At 44.5% G+C, this 18,360-nt stretch overlaps 1 protein-coding gene and 1 long non-coding RNA gene across 6 annotated transcripts in view; one reads left to right on the top strand and one right to left on the bottom strand.

Moving 5' to 3' along the window:
- tenm2b (teneurin transmembrane protein 2b) overlaps positions 1–18,360 on the top strand; it is a 1,820,998-nt gene that overhangs the window by 1,214,160 nt on the left and 588,478 nt on the right. The gene's annotated exons all lie outside the window — the stretch shown is intronic.
- LOC127529696 (uncharacterized) lies at positions 5,068–6,170 on the bottom strand. The gene is made up of 2 exons (XR_007936316.1): positions 6,027–6,170; positions 5,068–5,239 (listed from the first exon to the last, which is right to left on the bottom strand). It is a non-coding gene; the product is annotated as an uncharacterized LOC127529696 (long non-coding RNA).

The raw sequence follows: 18,360 nt of genomic DNA, 5'->3' as shown, positions 1-18,360 counted from the left end.
TTGCTGCTGTTCTACACTACTCGGTGTCGTTATTCTTTGCTTCTCGGCAGATGTATCAGGTTGGCAGGTTGCTGCACATTTATTTTTAAGGGTTCATGCCCAATTAGCACCCTGTCTTCTCCCACTTCAGACAGATGTGTGTATTTAGATCCTTCTGCTTACCGTTCCTAATCCTTGTACCTGTTTTTGCAGACAGGATGCTCACTAAGTGATAAACAATGACGGCTTGTGTACTCCAAGTGTATTGTGTGCCATATGCTTTCCTCTCAGATGTTGACTTTGGTTGAGTTAATCTAAATTAGTTTTCTTTTTTTCCCCCCATTGGACAAAAATGTCAAAAGCACAAAGCTAAAAAGCCAGAGTCTTATGTTGAGAAGGCCAGCTCTTGGCTGAATGACTGACACATTTAAAATGATCTTGTATAGCTGGTGTCTATTTTATTTGTGCATTAACATGCAACCGCATTTAAAAAGATCAAAAAGTATATTGATGAAGTTAATTGTAGATCATTTGTAAGTTCGTTTCTGTGTGCTCTCGTGTCCTGCAGTATGGCCTAATAGACAAATGAAATGCTAATTGTTGTGTGTGCCTTTTCATTTCCGCGGATCAGACTCACCGCAGGGACTCCGTTTTTCCACCCACAGATCAAAGCCACGCTGTCATCTTGAATGGCCACTGTGAACTGGCGCAGTGTTCGTGAGTGACGTTTGTATGACTGAGCGCCCCCTACAGGCTTTCTTCCTTTCGTTATGTTGAGATTATTTCTAGATTGCAACAACACATTTCTCCTGACAGAGCAGGTATCCGTTACCTTAGCGGCGCCGTCTCTTTAAATATACCCCCAGCTGTGCCAAGTCCCTCCAAAAAAGGGTTTCAGATAGAGAAAACGATATTTTTGCATTATGGTCATGCTAAATAATGCATAACTTACTTTCTTGATGAGTGAAAAGAAATTGATGATGACCATATATTTTATTATAATCTGCTAAATTAATGTATTCTTACATCTGTTTAATCCAGTTCATGTTGAGGGGCAGCATTGAGTATAAGACAAGAATAAACCCTACCGGGGGCACCCACCAGTCCATCACAGGGCCCACTCATGAACACGCATCGTCACGAAGGCAAAGATAAAAAAGAACCAGGAGATGAGTGCTAAGCCGAGGTCAGAACCAGAAGGACAAATAAAGGCGCAACTACAGCCAGTGTCACCTTACAAGACCTGAAGTTGTTGTTGAAGTTGTCAGAGTTGCCGATGGCAGTTGCTGATCTTCTCACCAGAGCCAGACGGCAGAAAATTCCAGGTCATGTCAAGTTTTTGCCGATCTGCTAGCGCCGTCGTGCTTGTCCCTTTTTGTGACATCCAATACTGCACTGGCTGATGGAGATGGTGCTGTACAAAAGGTTCATGTCACCTTTAAGCCAGGGTTCCTCTTTCTTTTTGATCCTGTCTATAAGCTACTTGTGTTATGTTAGAACAATCTGGACGAGAGCAGGCCATTCAGCCCAATCCTGTCCACTTAATTCTTCTAAAGTAATATCAAGTTGAGTTTTGAAAGTTCCTAAAGTTCTACTGTCTAACACACTACATAGTCTCTTATCCCATGTGTCTGTAGATCTCTGTGTAAAGAAAACTCCCTAATATTTGTGTGAAATTTACCCTTAATAAGTTTCTAGCTGTGCCCCCCGTGTTCTTGATGAACTCCTTTTAAAATACAAGTCTCGATCCACTGGACTGATTGTCTTCATAATTTTTAAAACTTCAGTCATGTCTCCTCTTAATCTTCTTTTGCTTAAAATGTTCCATGTGTTACTGTATGTGGGTGGTCCCCACATCAATCAATCAATGCCAGGACTTTGCTGCCACCCTCTAAATCTGGTTGGTCTTCCACAGTTCCTGGTGGTTCATTACATGTGCCTTTTTTGTGCTATTTTGAATTCCCCGGATTTTCAAACCTATCTTCTGTTTTTGACAATGGCTTTTTTTTTGTTCTTTATTTCGCCTTATACAATTTCTTATATTAGGAATTTGTTAGTTTTTGCATACCTCTTGGGGTCAGAGTGCAGGGTCAGCCATTATACAGCGCCCCTGTAGCAATTGAAGGTTAAGGGCCTTGCTCAAGGGCCCAGCAGAGTAGGATCTCTTTTGGCAGTGACGGGGATTCGAACCGGCAACCTTCTGGATACCAGCGCAGATCCTTAGCCTCAGAGCATGGATCCTGTTTCAGGACTTTGGTTGCTTGGGATTGGCGTCTTGCTTTAGATAATTCCTTTGTGTCTTTGCGCTCAATAGAGGTTCATGTAATGTCTGAACATTTTCATTAAGGATAAACCATTTTATATTATAAAGGGCCTTTTGTCTCTATCTGGGGTTTGGCGGTTTTCCCCCCTCTAGTCAGCAATTTTTGAAAGTGCTTTTTCGAACTTGTTGGGATTTTTGTGCTTTGGATCTCCTAGTCCATGAAAATGAACAGGTACATAAGAACATCCATCTTACTAACCGAAGGTTGTAAACCGGATATGGACGCAGGGCGCATCGAGGCGCACGCGCACTGCCGCACAATCTGGCGCACGCACACTGCCGCACAATATGGATGAGCCCGCCACAGAGCAAAAAAAATAGCGCAGGGCGCATCGAGGCGCACGTGCACTGCCGCACAATATGGCACACGCGCACTGCCGCACAATATGGATGAGCCCGCCACAGAACAAAAAAATAGTGCAGGGCGCATCGAGGCGTACGCGCACTGCCGCACAATATGGCACACGCGCACTGCCGCACAATATGGATGAGCCAGCCGCAGAACAAAAAAATAGCGCAGGGCGCATCGAGGCGCACGCGCACTGCAATGAGCCCGCCACAGAGCGAAAAAATAAAACCCCACCACAGAGCAAAAAAATAAAAACGAGCCCGCCACAGAGCAAAAAAATAGCGCAGGGCGCATCGAGGTGCACGCGCACTGCCGCACAATATGGCGCACGCGCACTGCCACACAATATGGATGAGCCCGCCACAGAACAAAAAAATAGCGCAGGGCGCATCGAGGTGCACGCGCACTGCCGCACAATATGGCGCACGCGCACTGCCGCACAATATGGATGAGCCCACCACAGAACAGAAAAATAGCGCAGGGGGCATCGAGGCGTACGCGCACTGCCGCACAATATGGCGCACGCGCACTGCCGCACAATATGGATGAGCCCACCACAGAACAGAAAAATAGCGCAGGGGGCATCGAGGCGTACGCGCACTGCCGCACAATATGGCGCACGCGCACTGCCGCACAATATGGATGAGCCCGCCACAGAACAGAAAAATAGCGCAGGGCGCATCGAAGCGCACGTGCACTGACGCACTGCAACGAGCCCGCCACAGAGCAAAAAAAATAAACGAGAGGATTCGAAGGTTGGATTACAGTACAGAAACCCCAGAGGTCCACACTACACAGCATATTGGAATGACATTACAGTATTACAGTAATACATTATTAACAGTCCAGCCACAGAAAACACAGAAACTCCACCAGATGGAAAGAAACAATACACGAGCACTCCGTATTAAACGTAAGTGCGATTATAATTCTTAACAGTGGACGCCGTATAGCTAACGGAGTCACGGCTCCAAAAACAAACAGCTCAACTAACGGAAATACAAAAACGAGCCCGCATGGATACACACGATGAACGCAGGCACCTACAATGCGTTTCTAAAACAGCGGAAGAAAAACAGTCACGGCTCCCACTGTGCCAGTAATGTTGATCACATAGCGGTCATTCAGTTTGGCGCCCGCCCCAGATTCCAGAGTCAAACGCAGCGGCGTCCCGCCCAAACAACACAACCTGAGAGCTACACTTGCTCTAATCCACTGTGCCAGTAATATAGATCACATAACGGTCACAGACTCTAACCCAGCGGCTTCCCAGACTCAGTGGCTGGCACACGAACACCACAACCTGTACACTAAACTTGCTGTGCTCCACTCTACTGGCCATCGGTGTCAGCAAAGGCAACGGAATCACGTCTCCACAAAACGAAACCGCTTTAGTACAGATATGCTTATTTAATTAAATGACATTTCCCCAGACGCACCCACCCTCCATGATATGTTATCCATCCAGATATCGGACGGAAGAGAAACTGATTGCCATTCTTGGATTTCCGATTCGCTGGCAAATCGCGGGCTTACTGGTACTGTAAGAATAGCTGCACTCTTCTAATCCATCATCCAGATTCTTCTTAAAGGTTGTCAGGGTTTCTGCTTCACCTCCATGTCTTGGTAGTTTGTTCCTGATTCTCACAGCTCTTTATAGACAAGTGCTTCATGGCTTTAGTCCTGAATGCGTTTCACCGTAATTTCCATTGGTGTCCTTAATGTTAAGGTAAAAGAATTCTGCTGGATCAGATTTATCGATGCCTTTGAGGATTTTAAAGACCTGGATGAGGTCCCCACATGGTCTCTTCTACTCAGACTAAACAGGTTGAATTCTCTGAGTCTGTTACAGCAGGACATGTCCTTAATTCCTGGGATGCACTTGGTTGCTCTCCTCTGCACAGCTTCGAGTGCTGCTATGTCTTTTATTTAGCGTGATGACCAGAACTGCACACGATACTCCGAATGTGGCCTAACCAGTGCACTATAATAGCAGCCAGGAATAGATTTTAGGGTGAGCCTGTGTAAAAATGGGTGTTGTAGTTTTTAGTAGGATATACAAGGGTGCTTTTCCAGAAAATATTAAAAAATCTATTCATACTGTGGTACATTCACATAACTGAATTATTAGGACCAGGCAAAAGTTGAGCAAAAACTATCAAGGCAATCAAATGTTGTTGTGACACGGGAGTGTGACGATGCGGGTTCAGCTCCGTGCTCCCATCGGCTGTTAGGGAGCCCCTGAACCCAACACCGTCGGTAATGTCACCGATGAGCTAGACCGGCGAAAGGCAACCTTTTTCGAGTTGCGGCGCACTAAGTCCAAAACTTTTCTTTCGCGCCGCACCTGAGGGACTGCCCATAAATAAAGTCGTGACGACACAATCTGTGGACAATCGGCAATAAAAACAGTTAATTTTACAAGTTTGAAAGACATTTTATTAATAAAGGAATCAAAGGATAAATCTTAAATTTAATTAATGTGAACGTTGAGATTGTTTTTCAGCACATATGAGATTAATGCGAGGATCAATTTTCGAAAGACAGACGCGCATTTCCTTGTCGATCATTTGAAGTCTCTCGCGTTTCTTAGACTTCATTTCCGTAAGTGTTGAAAAACCTTGCTCACAGAGATAAGAGGCTTCCAAATGGTAAACTGGAAAAGGTCACTGAGTTTACAAAGTTTACTGTGTTGATCAGCGGTGTCAGAGCGAAAATAAGGTTAATTTTTCCATAGTAGTACTCAGACGATTATGTGGTGAGAGCTGCAGCTACAGCCAAAGACATGCTGCAGCTACAGCGATACTCTCTCGTCAGCAAGAGCCGAAATGTAGCGTTCATATTTTCTCGTGGGCGGCACGGTGGCACAGTGGGTAGCGCTGCTGCCTCGCAGTTGGGAGACCTGGGGACCTGGGTTCGCTTCCCGGGTCCTCCCTGCGTGGAGTTTGCATGTTCTCCCCGTGTGCTCCGGTTTCCTCCCACAGTCCAAAGACATGCAGGTTAGGTGGATTGGCGATTCTAAATTGACCCTAGTGTGTGCTTGGGGTGCGGGTGTGTTTGTGTGTGTCCTGCGGTGGGTTGGCACCCTGCCCGGGATTGGTTCCTGCCTTGTGCCCTGTGTTGGCTGGGATTGGCTCCAGCAGACCCATGTGTTCGGATTCAGCGGGTTGGAAAATGGATGGATGGATGGATATTTTCTCGTTCTATATTTGCTCCGCCTTCTTCTATCTGTACAGTGAGCGAGATCTTCTAACAACGAGATTTTTTAAGTCTCACGAGATGTGTTTTTGACACAGCTGGTGTTGATATTATGATGAATGGTGAACAGCGAAAATTTTAACTTGCATTCAAAATAAATACATTCGTTTATTCAACAATCTGATTAACCGTTATCTGTTTTTCCAACATAAAATATATATATTTTTTTAAACATTATCTTTTTAATCAACCAAAAGTTCAAAAACACTAGCAATTTTAAATATTTTACAAAAGTTTTCGCGGCGCCCCTAGAAAATTGCCCGACAGTGAGCTAGACAGTGAGGCAATAACAATGAACAAGGGGATGATGTAACAAATGTGCAAAGTGCTTTAATTCAAAATAAATCAACACAGTGTTCAAAGTAAAGTGCAGCAGTGCATTCAAAAGTCTTCATTAAATAAATAATCCATTAAAAGAAATATGTGGAGGTTAAAATACAAAAACAACAATCCTATAAAACGAGGTTAAAATGCACTTCAGGAAGCAGTTTTAAAAAAACAAATGACAAGCCCGATGCTCCTTTTCTGTTAGCGTTAGCAGCTCACCTGCTTCTCCCATGCGGGCCCTGCAACAGGCGAGGCGCTCTTAATGCAGCTGACCTTCTGCCTACTTCTACTGTTACTGTCAGTCGCCATTCCGATCCTTGGTTCCGGTCGGCTCCCCCCGACAGTGACCTGGGAATTCCTCCAACGGCCAAGGCTCTCACGTGGAGGACACCACATTCCCAAGTCCTGACTCCCGCGGCCATCTGTGGAGAATCATTCGCCTTCCAGTCACTCCCGTCCTTCGTAAAACTCTGCGGGAGTGACAACAACTACTACGCCCGGGGTGTCGGCCTAACACCCGAGTTGCCTACTCAGCTGCTGCGAGCCTGTTCACTCTCGCTCACTCACTCGCACCAGCGCACTCGCTCTCTCTCCCTTCCTTGCATGCTTCCTTCCTTCCGTAACCTCCGTCTTTCTTTCTTCCTTTCTTTCTTTTACTTTTTCCCTTCTAACCGGCTCGCGCTTCCCTTTATACAATACAATACAATACTGTTTATTTTTGTATAGACCAAAATCACACAGGAAGTGCCGCAATGGGCTTTAGCAGGCCCTGCCACTTGACAAGGAAGACAAGGAACAACTTCCAAAAAAACCCTTGTAGGGAAAAAAATGGAAGAAACCTTTAGAAAGGCAGTTCAAAGAGAGACCCCTTTCCAGGTAGGTCGGGCGTGCAGTGGGTGTCAAAAGAAGTGGGTCAATACAATACAATACAATACACAGAACAGAACAAATCCTCAATAAAAAATTTTAAAAATTTTTTAGAAGTACGGTGCAGAATTTAACAGTAGATGATATCACATAATATGATTTGGATTTGTTTAGACTCCTGGAGACCTCATCCATCAAGCTGCCTCCCCCATTTGGCCATTCCACGGCTGAAACAGCGCCGGGCCAGCCAATCCGATGAAAGGACCCCTCTTTCCCACGATTCCCGCGATCCTCCATCAGGGATGACTTTACCTTAGGCAGGCAAAACAACTTGGCAGGTGGGCCATGGCACCAAGTGCCACATTTGAGTACGAGAAGAGAAACAGAATAGGTGAGGGATGGATGTGGGCAGTCTCTCACCTGTGCACTTCGGTGAGAAACGCCCACACCGCAGATCGCCCTGCGGCTCGCTACAGCCACCAGGCCCCCTCCTAAGCCGCGAACGCGGTGATTATTTATTTTAAACAAACTGGCCTTTGCTGGAAGAGCTGTGGACCCATAACACCACAGGGAGACACACACACACAAAATCAGTCCCTACCTGTCCTGTAAAGTTTTATACCAGACACAGGCTTCGGGGCTTTAGATTGAACTGGTCGAAGATTTCATCACGATCTAGAGTTTCAGCAAAATCATGTTCAAGTGATAAGACAGTCAAGTTGCTGAGACAAACTGATGACTTTGATATACAGTAATCCCTCCTCCATCGCGGGGGTTGCGTTCCAGAGCCATCCACGAAATAAGAAAATCCGCGAAGTAGAAACCATATGTTTATATGGTTATTTTTATATTGTCATGCTTGGGTCACAGATTTGCGCAAAAACACAGGAGGTTGTAGAGAGACAGGAACGTTATTCAAACACTGCAAACAAACATTTGTCTCTTTTTCAAAAGTTTAAACTGTGCTCCATGACAAGACAGAGATGACAGTTCTGTCTCACAATTAAAAGAATGCAAACATATCTTCCTCTTCAAAGGAGTGCGCGTCAGGAGCAGAGTCTGTCAGAAAGACAGAGGAAAGCAAACAAATCAATAGGGCTGTTTGGCTTTTAAGTATGCGAAGCACTGCGGCACAAAGCTGTTGAAGGCAGCAGCTCACACCCCCTCCGTCAGGAGCAGACAAAGAGAGATAGAGAGAGAGATAGAGAGAGACAGAGTTTGTTTTTCAATCAAAAATCAATACGTACCGTTCGAGCTTTTAAGTATGCGAAGCACCGTGCAGCATGTCGCTTCAGGAAGCAGCTGCACAGAAGGTAGCAACGTGAAGATAATCTTTCAGCATTTTTAGACGAGCGTCCATATCGTCTAGGTGTGCGAACAGCCCCCCTGCTCAATCCCCCTATGTCAGGATCAGAGAAAGTAAGCACAAGAGAGACAGAGAAAAGTAAGTTGGGTAGCTTCTCAGCCATCTGACAATAGCGTCCCTTGTATGAAATCAACTGGGCAAACCAACTGAGGAAGCATGTACCAGAAATTAAAAGACCCATTGTCCACAGAAATCCGCAAACCAGCAAAAAATCCGCGATATATATTTAAATATGCTTACATATAAAATCCGCGATACAGTGAAGCCGCGAAAGGCGAAGCGCGATATAGCGAGGGATTACTGTAATCAACTGTGCCTTGATCCGATTTACAGATATAAAAAAAAACTCTAAACGAGGATTTTTGAAAAATCTTGATATTCCCATTTGTTTTACTATATCAGAAATAACCCTTCAAAATAAAAAACTCTCTCTTAGTGTTTGTTGAAAATACTTAATTAAGCAACTTAAGGTTCTGTTAACTGTCTAATGGCTACTACCAATCAGGTTTCACATACACCGTAATATCGCCCTATTTATTTATTTACTAGACAAAGAGCCCGTTTCGACAATGTAAGATGAAACGGGCACGAGTGGAATAGTAATAAGTATAAGCGCCACAAACCTGATATAGGTGTATTGAATGAATGCGTAATTAGGCCTTGAGCTGTAGTCAAAATCACCTTTTAGGCTTCTAGAGCTTTAATCGAAGTCGCCTTTCTCTTTGAATTTTTGCGGCCGTAAATCCGCCGCCTCCCGCGATGTTGGGGTTGGATGTTGGTCGAAGTCGCCTTTCTCTTTGAATTTCCGCAGCCGTAAATCCGCCGCCTGCTGCGATGTCGGTCTCGTAAGGTTTTTCGGGCAGCTGCGCAGAAGGCGACTGCGCATTCGGCTTCGGACATGCGCAGAAGGTGACGTGCACAGAAGACGACTGCACATTCGGCTTCGGACGGACGTGAGTGAGGAGACTGGCAAATTATTTATTAAGATTTATTTTAAAATTCAGTAAACCAATGGGATTTGACATACCACTTTGAAACAGAAGGAAAGATAAAATAACAAATACCCAATCAATTATAAAATTTAACGAAAAATTTCATATACAGTGAACTGATTGGCTGGGTTTATGGCCAATCAAGGTGAGCCTGGGCCCAGCCACACCCACCCTTCCCTATGCCACACCCATCCTCCCCTACAGCACTTCTATATTATATAAGCATAATGTCTCTTGATTTAGATTCAAACATCGTTTATGATATAACCTAAATGTTTCTTTTCCCTTTGAACTGCTTCTGCACATTGCGTAGATGATGAAAGCATTGTGTCTCCATAAACCCCTAAGCCTTTTTCAGAGGTTGCTTCCTGTAGGTCAGGGTCTCCCATCATGTATTTATAATTGACGTTCCTTTTGCCCCAAGTGTAGCACTTTGCACTTTTCTACGTTAAACTGCTTTTTCCGAGTGTTCACTCAGTTCTGAAGCTTGTCCAAGTCTTTTTGAATTGTTTTGCTGCCTTCTCTGTGTCTGCCATTGTTCTGATTTTAGTATCATCTGCAGCTTTCACAAGTTTTCTAAGTATATTGAAGTCTGTCTCATTAATTTAAAAACATTTTAACATTTAAAAGTAACAGTACAAGGATAGACCCCTGTGGGAAACAGTGAGGTCAGCAGCAGTCATGGCTCTTTTTTCCATTCTGTCATGGTAAGTAAAACACGAGACATCAGACAGACGAGCTACTCTTCGGTTCATGAGGCACAAAACATCTATGTTCTTTACTCCTCGTGGCTGCATTATATGTACTATACTTCCGGTTGAGCTTTCTTTGGTTGTCAGCTCTCGTGCTCACACAGCTCGCTGCTATGACTAGAGACTACATCAAGCATGGGGGAATCATGGGCATGTCACATAAAATGACTGGCTTCACAGGAGCGTGCTGCCGACTGCCTCCAACTCTCTAAGATTATGTAAATGAAGGCAGCTGGAGAAGTCGTCAAATCTGACATGGCCTTAAACCCAATACATAAAGCAAGAAACAATGTCAGAAGAACTTAACCAAAGTCTTTGCTCCTAATGTTTTGTTTTCCTCTCCTCTTCCTCTCCATTGTCAATTGGCCATCGTTCAATGATTAATGGACAGATAGTGCAGGGTTCTGTTAGTTTATTTTTGTGCCTTGTATAGAAAATAAACCCATGCAGACACGGAGAGAGCGATGAATGGACCCAGGATTTAAACCTGGGACCTTAGATCCATGAGGCAGCAGTGTTACCTACTGAGCCATCATGCCTCCACAGCTCTATAAACTGTAGTAAAATAAGGTGGTCTGGTGATGTGTAAGTAACCACTGAACCGCCTTACGATTCCCAATCCCTCTGATAAATTATTTAATGGAAAGAAACAATAGCTTCTTCTTAGCCCAGCATTTGGGCCAGAAACTACCACTGTAGAGAAACAACACAGAATAGGATCCATATTTTAACAAAGTGAGGCCTAGCAGGTCAATCAATAAGACAACTGGCCTTGGGACTGATCGAGAAAGTGAGGCCTAGCAGGTGACTCAGTGGGACAACCAGTAAAGTTACTAATCAATAAAGTGAGGCCTAGTAGGTGAATCAGAAGAATAGTCGGCCTCGGGGACATATTGGTAAACTGAGGCCTAGCTGGTGAGTCAACAAAGCAATTGCACAGAGGACCGATCAACAAAATGAGGCATAGAAAGTCAATTGATAGGATAATCGGTCATAGGATCAATCAAGAAAGCGAAGCCTAGCAGGTGACTCAATGGGACCGTCGGTCCAAGGGCTTACCACGAAAGTGAGACCTAGTTGATAGATAGATAGATAGATAGATAGATAGATAGATAGATAGATAGATAGATAGATAGATAGATAGATAGATAGATAGATAGATAGATAGATAGATAGATAGATAGATAGATACTTTATTAATCCCAAGGGGAAATTCACATACTCCAGCAGCACCTTACTGATACAAAAAATAATATTAAATTAAAGAGTGATAACAATGCAGGTAAAAACAGACAATAACTTTGTATAATGTTAACGTTTACCCCCCCGGGTGGAATTGAAGAGTCGCATAGTGTGAGGGAGGAACGATCTCCTCAGTCTGTCAGTGGAGCAGGACGGTGACCGCAGTCTGTCGCTGAAGCTGCTCCTCTGTCTAGAGATGACACTGTTTAGTGGATGCAGTGGATTTTCCATAATTGATAGGACCCTCCTGAGCGCCTGCCGCTCTGCCACAGATGTCAAACTGTCTAGCTCCATGCTAACAATAGAGCCTGCCTTCCTCACCAGTTTGTCCAGGCGTGAGGCGTCTTTCTTCTTAATGCTGCCTCCCCAGTACACCACCATGTAGAAGAGGGCACTCAACACAGCCGTCTGATAGAACATCTGCAGCATCTTATTGCAGATGTTGAAGGACGCCAGCCTTCTAAGGAAGTATAGTCGGCTCTGTCCTTTCTTACACAGAGCATCAATATTGGCAGTCCAGTCTAATTTATCATCCAGCTGCACTCCCAGGTAATTATAGGTCTGTACCATCTACACACAGTCACCGCTGATGATCACGGGGTCCATGAGGGGTCTGGCCCTCCTAAAATCCACCACCAGCTCCTTGGTTTTGCTGGTGTTCAGGTGTAGGTGGTTTGAGTCGCACCATTTAACAAAGTCCTTGATGAGGTTCCTATACTCCTCCTCCTGCCCACTCCTGATGCAGCCCACGATAGCAGTGTCATCAGCGAACCTTTGCATGTGGCAGGACTCCGAGTTGTGTTGGAAGTCCGATGTATATAGGCTGAACAGGACCAGAGAAAGTACAGTCCCTTGTGTAAATAGGACAATCCATTAGAGACTCATCAACAAAATGAGGTCTAGCAGAGAGGTTGATAGGACAGTCAGTCAGGGAACTAATCAATCAAGACAGTGAGGCCTAATAGGTGACTCGATGGGACACTTGGTCAGAGCAATTGATGAACAAAGTGAAGACTAGTAGGTGAATTGATAAGACAAATGAACAAAAATAAGGCTAGCAGGTGAGTTGAATGGACAACCAGTCAGGAGAACAATCAAGAAAGTAAGGCCTAGCAGGTGACTCAATGGGACCGTCGGTCCAAGGGCTTACCAACAAAGTGAGACCTAGTAGGTAAATAAATAGGACAATCCATTAGGGACTCATCAACAAAATGAGGCCTAGCAGAGAGGTTGATAGGACAGTCAGTCAGGGAACCAATCAATCAAGAAAGTGAGGCGTAATAGGTGACTTGATGGGACGCTTGGTCAGAGCAATTGATCAACAAAGTGAAGACTAGCAGGTGAATTGATGAGACAAATGAACAACAATAAGGCTAGCAGGTGAGTTGAATGGACAACCAGTCAGGAGAACAATCAAGAAATTGAGGCCTAGCAGGTGAATGGAAAGGACAGGCAGTCAGGGGACCTATCAAAAAGCTGAGGCCTAGCAGGTGAGTCAATAAAACAATCGGTCAGGGGAGTAATCAACAAAATGAGGCCTAGCAGGTCAGTTGATAGGACAGTTAGCCAGGGGACTGATTAATAAAATGAGACCTACTAGATGAATCGACAGGACAGTCAACAAAGCGAGGTCTAGAAGAGAAGATGATAGGACAGTCAACCAGGGGACCAAGACCTATCAGGTCAATTGATAGGACAGTTAACCAAGCCAAAGGACCAATCAAGAAAGGGAGGCTTAGCAAGTGACTCGTTGGTCAGAAAACCAGTGAACAAAATGAGGTCAACGGGGAAGTCGATAGGACAATCGGCCAGGGGATAAATCAACAAACCGAAGCCTAGCAGGTGACTTGATCAGTCAGTCGCTCAGGGGACCAGTCAACAAAGTTAGGCCTAGCAAGTGAATCGTTTTGACAGTCAGACAGGACCAAGAGCTAAATGTCAAGTAGGGGTCCGTAACAAAAGCTAACACATTAAAGGAAGACATAAGTCTTTTTGACAAGAAATTCAAATAAACCCCAATACAGATGAGCCAGTTTACTGAGCTCTACATAACAGGCTTATGTTGTAATAACAGCTGTTAAAAAGGAAAAAAAATTGTCACCGAAATATCAATAGTGCCGGGGGTGGGAGGAACTGGGAGGGGGGCAAAGCTGATTAGACTGGAAACAACTGCATATGATTAGAATTTCTGTTCAGTGTCTCCTTTGAATAATGAGCAATTTGGGCCTGTGTGATTATGGAGGTGATCTTAAGGTTGATTTTGAACCCCCTCCCTCCTTCAAAAGCCCCCACCCGTCTTTATCAAACTGAAATTATTCATGCAAATCATTCTTTATACAACAGCAACATGCTGTTAGCATTCTATGAAATTAGAACAACAGCAGAGAGGATTATGCATTGAGTAGATTGGCCTTATGTGGCAATGGAGGCTCTTAATAGGATGTGGGTGAGGTGGGACACTCTCAGACCTCCTTAGTCTCAGCTAAGGGCACAGGGGGATAAAGTCTATACTAAAGACACTAGGTGCAAAGTGGGAAACGATACTGCACACAGGGGCCAGTCCATCACAGGGCACACACAAAACTGATTCACCAGTTAATCTAACCTAAGCTAGTTAGTCTAACCTGCACGGGGATGTGGAATGAAAACTGGCGTACCCATACAATAACCCACACCAACATGGGGGAGTGCAAACTCCATTTAAACAATGACTAGGATTTGATCCCAGAGTAAGTGGTTAGTGTAACATTATGAAACTTGCTTTACCTAAATCAGGAGTATGTGAGGGGAATGCAGCTCATCATATCAGAGTTAGGCACCATGGGGGAACCAGTTCTGTACAGGCAGTTTCATCACAGAGACAACACACACACACACATTCACCCTCATACAATGGAAATGCCAGTTATCTGGACATGTGTGTTTGGGGCGTCAGATCAGGTCAGGTTGAGAAGCATGCTTTGGTACAGCACCTTGGCGCACCTACCACATGACGAAACAACTCAGGATCCCAGTTGGCAACCCTCCAGGCAGAGACGCCATCCAGTCCCACCCTTCCGGAAATTACCATCTATCTGGCTCAGCCAGGTGTTATGTGGGCTTCCCCTTGGCCTGGTCCAGCCGCTTGGGTCCTCAACAATGAATGCCCTCAGGGAATCGCATCACATGGCCATACTGCCATAACTCACAGTGCAGGTAATGTGCCTCATTTGGGACTCCGTGAGCAACTGCTTGTTCAACTCAAAGTCAAACCAGAGGTAGCCAAGGATTCTGTGAAGAGACACATTCCTAAGGAGTCCAGTCTTCATCTCAGGTCACTGGATAGCATTAATGTCTTGGAACCGTTTAGCAAAACATGAAGCACCAGGACTCTAAAGACTTGGGCCTTCATCTTTTTGCAGAGATATCAGATGTGCCACACACCCCTTTCCAGTGACCTCATGACCCCCATGCTCTCCCAATCCTTCTAATGACTTCATAGGAAGAGTCACCAGAGATATGAATGTCACTGCCGAGGTAAGTAAACCTCTTGACGAGGTCAACACTCTCTCTGCAGACAGACACACCGCTGATGGCCGTGCCCAAGAGGTCATTAAAGGCCTGGCTCTCAGTTTTTATCAGGACCCTCACAAGCCCAGACACTCAGACTCCTCATTCGGACTCTCAAGCGCCCTGATCAGAGCCTCCATTGACTCCGCGAAGATCACAGCATCGTCAGCAAAGTCAAGATCCATGAATCTTTCTTCACCAACAGATGAATCACTATAAAATTTCCAATCACATTCTGATAAATTATTTTATGGACAGAAGAATTAGTTTTTTCCAGCGTCTGTGCCAATGCAGAGATACGACACAGAGTAGGATCCATGTATCAACAAAGTGGGGTATAACAGGTCAGAGGACAATCAGTCAGGAGATGAATGAACAAAATGAGGCCAGGCATGTGAATCATACATAAGACAATTGGCTAGGAGACCACTCAACACAGCAAAGCCTAGCAGATGAATCGAAAGGACAATTGGTCAGGGGACGAATTCACAAAGTGAGGTCTAGCAAATTAATTGATTGGACAATTGGTCATGGAATTGATCAACAAAGCAAGGCCTAGCAGATGAATCAATAGGACAGTCAGCCAGGGTACCAATCAATAAAGCAAAGCCTAGCAAGTGAATCGATAGGATAATTGGTCATGAAATCAATCAACGTAGAGAGGTCTAGCAGATGAGTTGGTAAGATTGTGAACTAGGGGGCCGATAAACAAAGTGAGGCATAACAGGTGAAATGATTGGACACTTGGTTAGGAGACCAATCAACAAAGTGAAGCCTAGCTGGTGAATCAATTGGACAATTGGTCGGGGAATCGATCAGAAATGTAAAGTACGGCAGGTGAATCAATAGGACAGTCAGCCGGGGAACTGATCAACAAAGTGAAGTCTTGGAGGTCAATCAATAGGAGAGTCGATCAGGGGCTGATCAAAAAAAAAAATGAGGCTTAGCAAGTGAATTGATAGGACAGTCGATTAAAGGACCGATCAACAAAATGAGGTCTAGCAGGTGAACCAAGAGGACAGTCAGCCATGACACCGATCAACAAAGCAAGGCCTAGCAGGTGAATCAATGGGACAATTGGCGAGGGAATCAGTCACCAAAATAAAGTCTTGCAAGTGTGTTGATAGAACATAGGGGACTAATCAACAAAGTGTAGCCTAGAAGGTGAACAAATAGGAGAGTTGATTAAAGGACCGATCAACAAAATGAGGTCTAGCAGGTGAACCAAGAGGATAGTAAGCCATGGGAGCAATCAGGAAAGCAAAGTCTAGCAGGCAAATTGATAGGATAGTTAACCAGAGGACTGATCAACAAAGCACAGACTAGTAGGTGAATCGATGGGACAATTGGCCAGGGGATCGATCACCAAATTGAAGTCTAGCAAGTGAATCGATAGGACCATTGGTCAGGGGACTGGTCAACAAAGTGAGGCCTTGCAGGTGAATCAAAAGGAGAGTCCGCCAGGATGCCAGTTAACAAAGCAAAACCTAGAAGTTGAATCAATAGGACAATTGATCATGGAATCAATCAAAATAGTGAGGTCTAGCAGATGAATTGGTAAGACTGTAAGCTAAGGAACCTATTGACAAAGTGAAGCCTAGCCGTTGAATCTAGGGAACGATCTGTCAGGGGACAATCAAAAAAAGTGAGGTCTAGCACATTAATAGATTGAAAAATTGGTTGTGGAACCGATCAACAAAGTGAGGCCTAGCTGATGAATTGAGAGGACAGTCAGCCATGATACTGATTAACAAAGCGAGGCCTAGCAGGTGAATCAATGGGACAATTGGCGAGGGAATTGGTCACCAAAATAAAGTCTTGCAAGTGTGTTGATAGAACATAGGGGACTAATCAACAAAGTGTAGCCTAGAAGGTGAACAAATAGGAGAGTCGATTAAAGGACCGATCAACAAAATGAGGTCTAGCAGGTGAACCAAGAGGACAGTAAGCCATGGGAGCAATCAAGAAAGCAAAGTCTAGCAGGCAAATTGATAGGATAGTTAACCAGAGGACCGATCAACAAAGCACAGACTAGTAGGTGAATTAATGGGACAATTGGCCAGGGGAGCTATCACCAAATTGAAGTCAAACAAGCGAATCGATAGGACCATTGGTCAGGGGACTGGTCAACAAAGTGAGGCCTTGCAGGTGAATCAAAAGGAGAGTCCGCCAGGATGCCAGTTAACAAAGCAAAACCTCGTCGTTGAATCAATAGGACAATTGATCATAAAATCCATCAAAATAGTGAGGTCTAGCAGATGAATTGGTAAGACTGTAAGCTGGGGAACCTATTGACAAAGTGAAGCCTAGCTGTTGAATCTAGAGAACAATCTGTCAGGGGACAATCAAAAAAAGTGAGGTCTAGCACATTAATAGATTGAAAAATTGGTTGTGGAACCGATCGAGAAAGTGAGGCCTAGCTGATGAATTGAGATGACAGTCAGCCATGACACTGATTAACAAAGCGAGGCCTAGCAGGTGAATCAATGGGACAGTTGGAGAGGGAATTGGTCACCAAAATGAAGTCTTACAGGTGTGTTGACAGGACATAGGGGACTAATCAACAAAATGAAGCCTGGAAGATGAACAAATAGGAGAGTCGATTAAAGGACCGATCAACAAACTGAGGTCTAGCAGGCTTATCTGTCAAGGGACTGATCAACAAAGTGAAGCAGAGAAGGTGAACAAATAGGAAAGTCGATAAGGGAGGCCAATCAAAAAAATGAGGCTTATCAAGTGAAGTGATAGGACAGTCAATTAAAGGACCGATCAACATAATGAGGTCTACCAGGTGAATTGAAAGGACAGTCAGCCATGACACCGATCAACAAAAAGCAATGCCTAGTAGGTGAATCAATGGGACAATTGGCGAGGGAAACAGTCATCAAAATAAAGTCTTGCAAGTGTGTTGATAGAACATAGGAGACTAATCAACAAAGTGTAGCCTAGAAGGTGAACAAATAGGAGAGCCAATTAAAGGACCGATCAACAAAATGAGGTCTAGCAGGTGAACCAAGAGGACAGTAAGCCATGGGAGCAATCAAGAAAGCAAAGTCTAGCAGGCAAATTGATAGGATAGTTAACCAGAGGACCGATCAACAAAGCACAGACTAGTAGGTGAATTAATGGGACAATTGGCCAGGGGATCTATCACCAAATTGAAGTCTAACAAGCGAATCGATAGGACCATTGGTCAGGGGACTGGTCAACAAAGTGAGGCCTTGCAGGTGAATCAAAAGGAGAGTCAGCCAGGATGCCAGTTAACAAAGCAAAACCTAGCCGTTGAATCAATAGGACAATTGATCGTGGAATCAATCAAAATAGTGAGGTCTAGCAGATGAATTGGTAAGACTGTA

This window comes from Erpetoichthys calabaricus, chromosome 11 (assembly GCF_900747795.2).
Source record: "Erpetoichthys calabaricus chromosome 11, fErpCal1.3, whole genome shotgun sequence".
NCBI lineage: Eukaryota > Metazoa > Chordata > Cladistia > Polypteriformes > Polypteridae > Erpetoichthys > Erpetoichthys calabaricus.
Note: the sequence above shows the minus strand (reverse complement) of the source record. Positions and strands in the feature narration are given on the sequence as shown.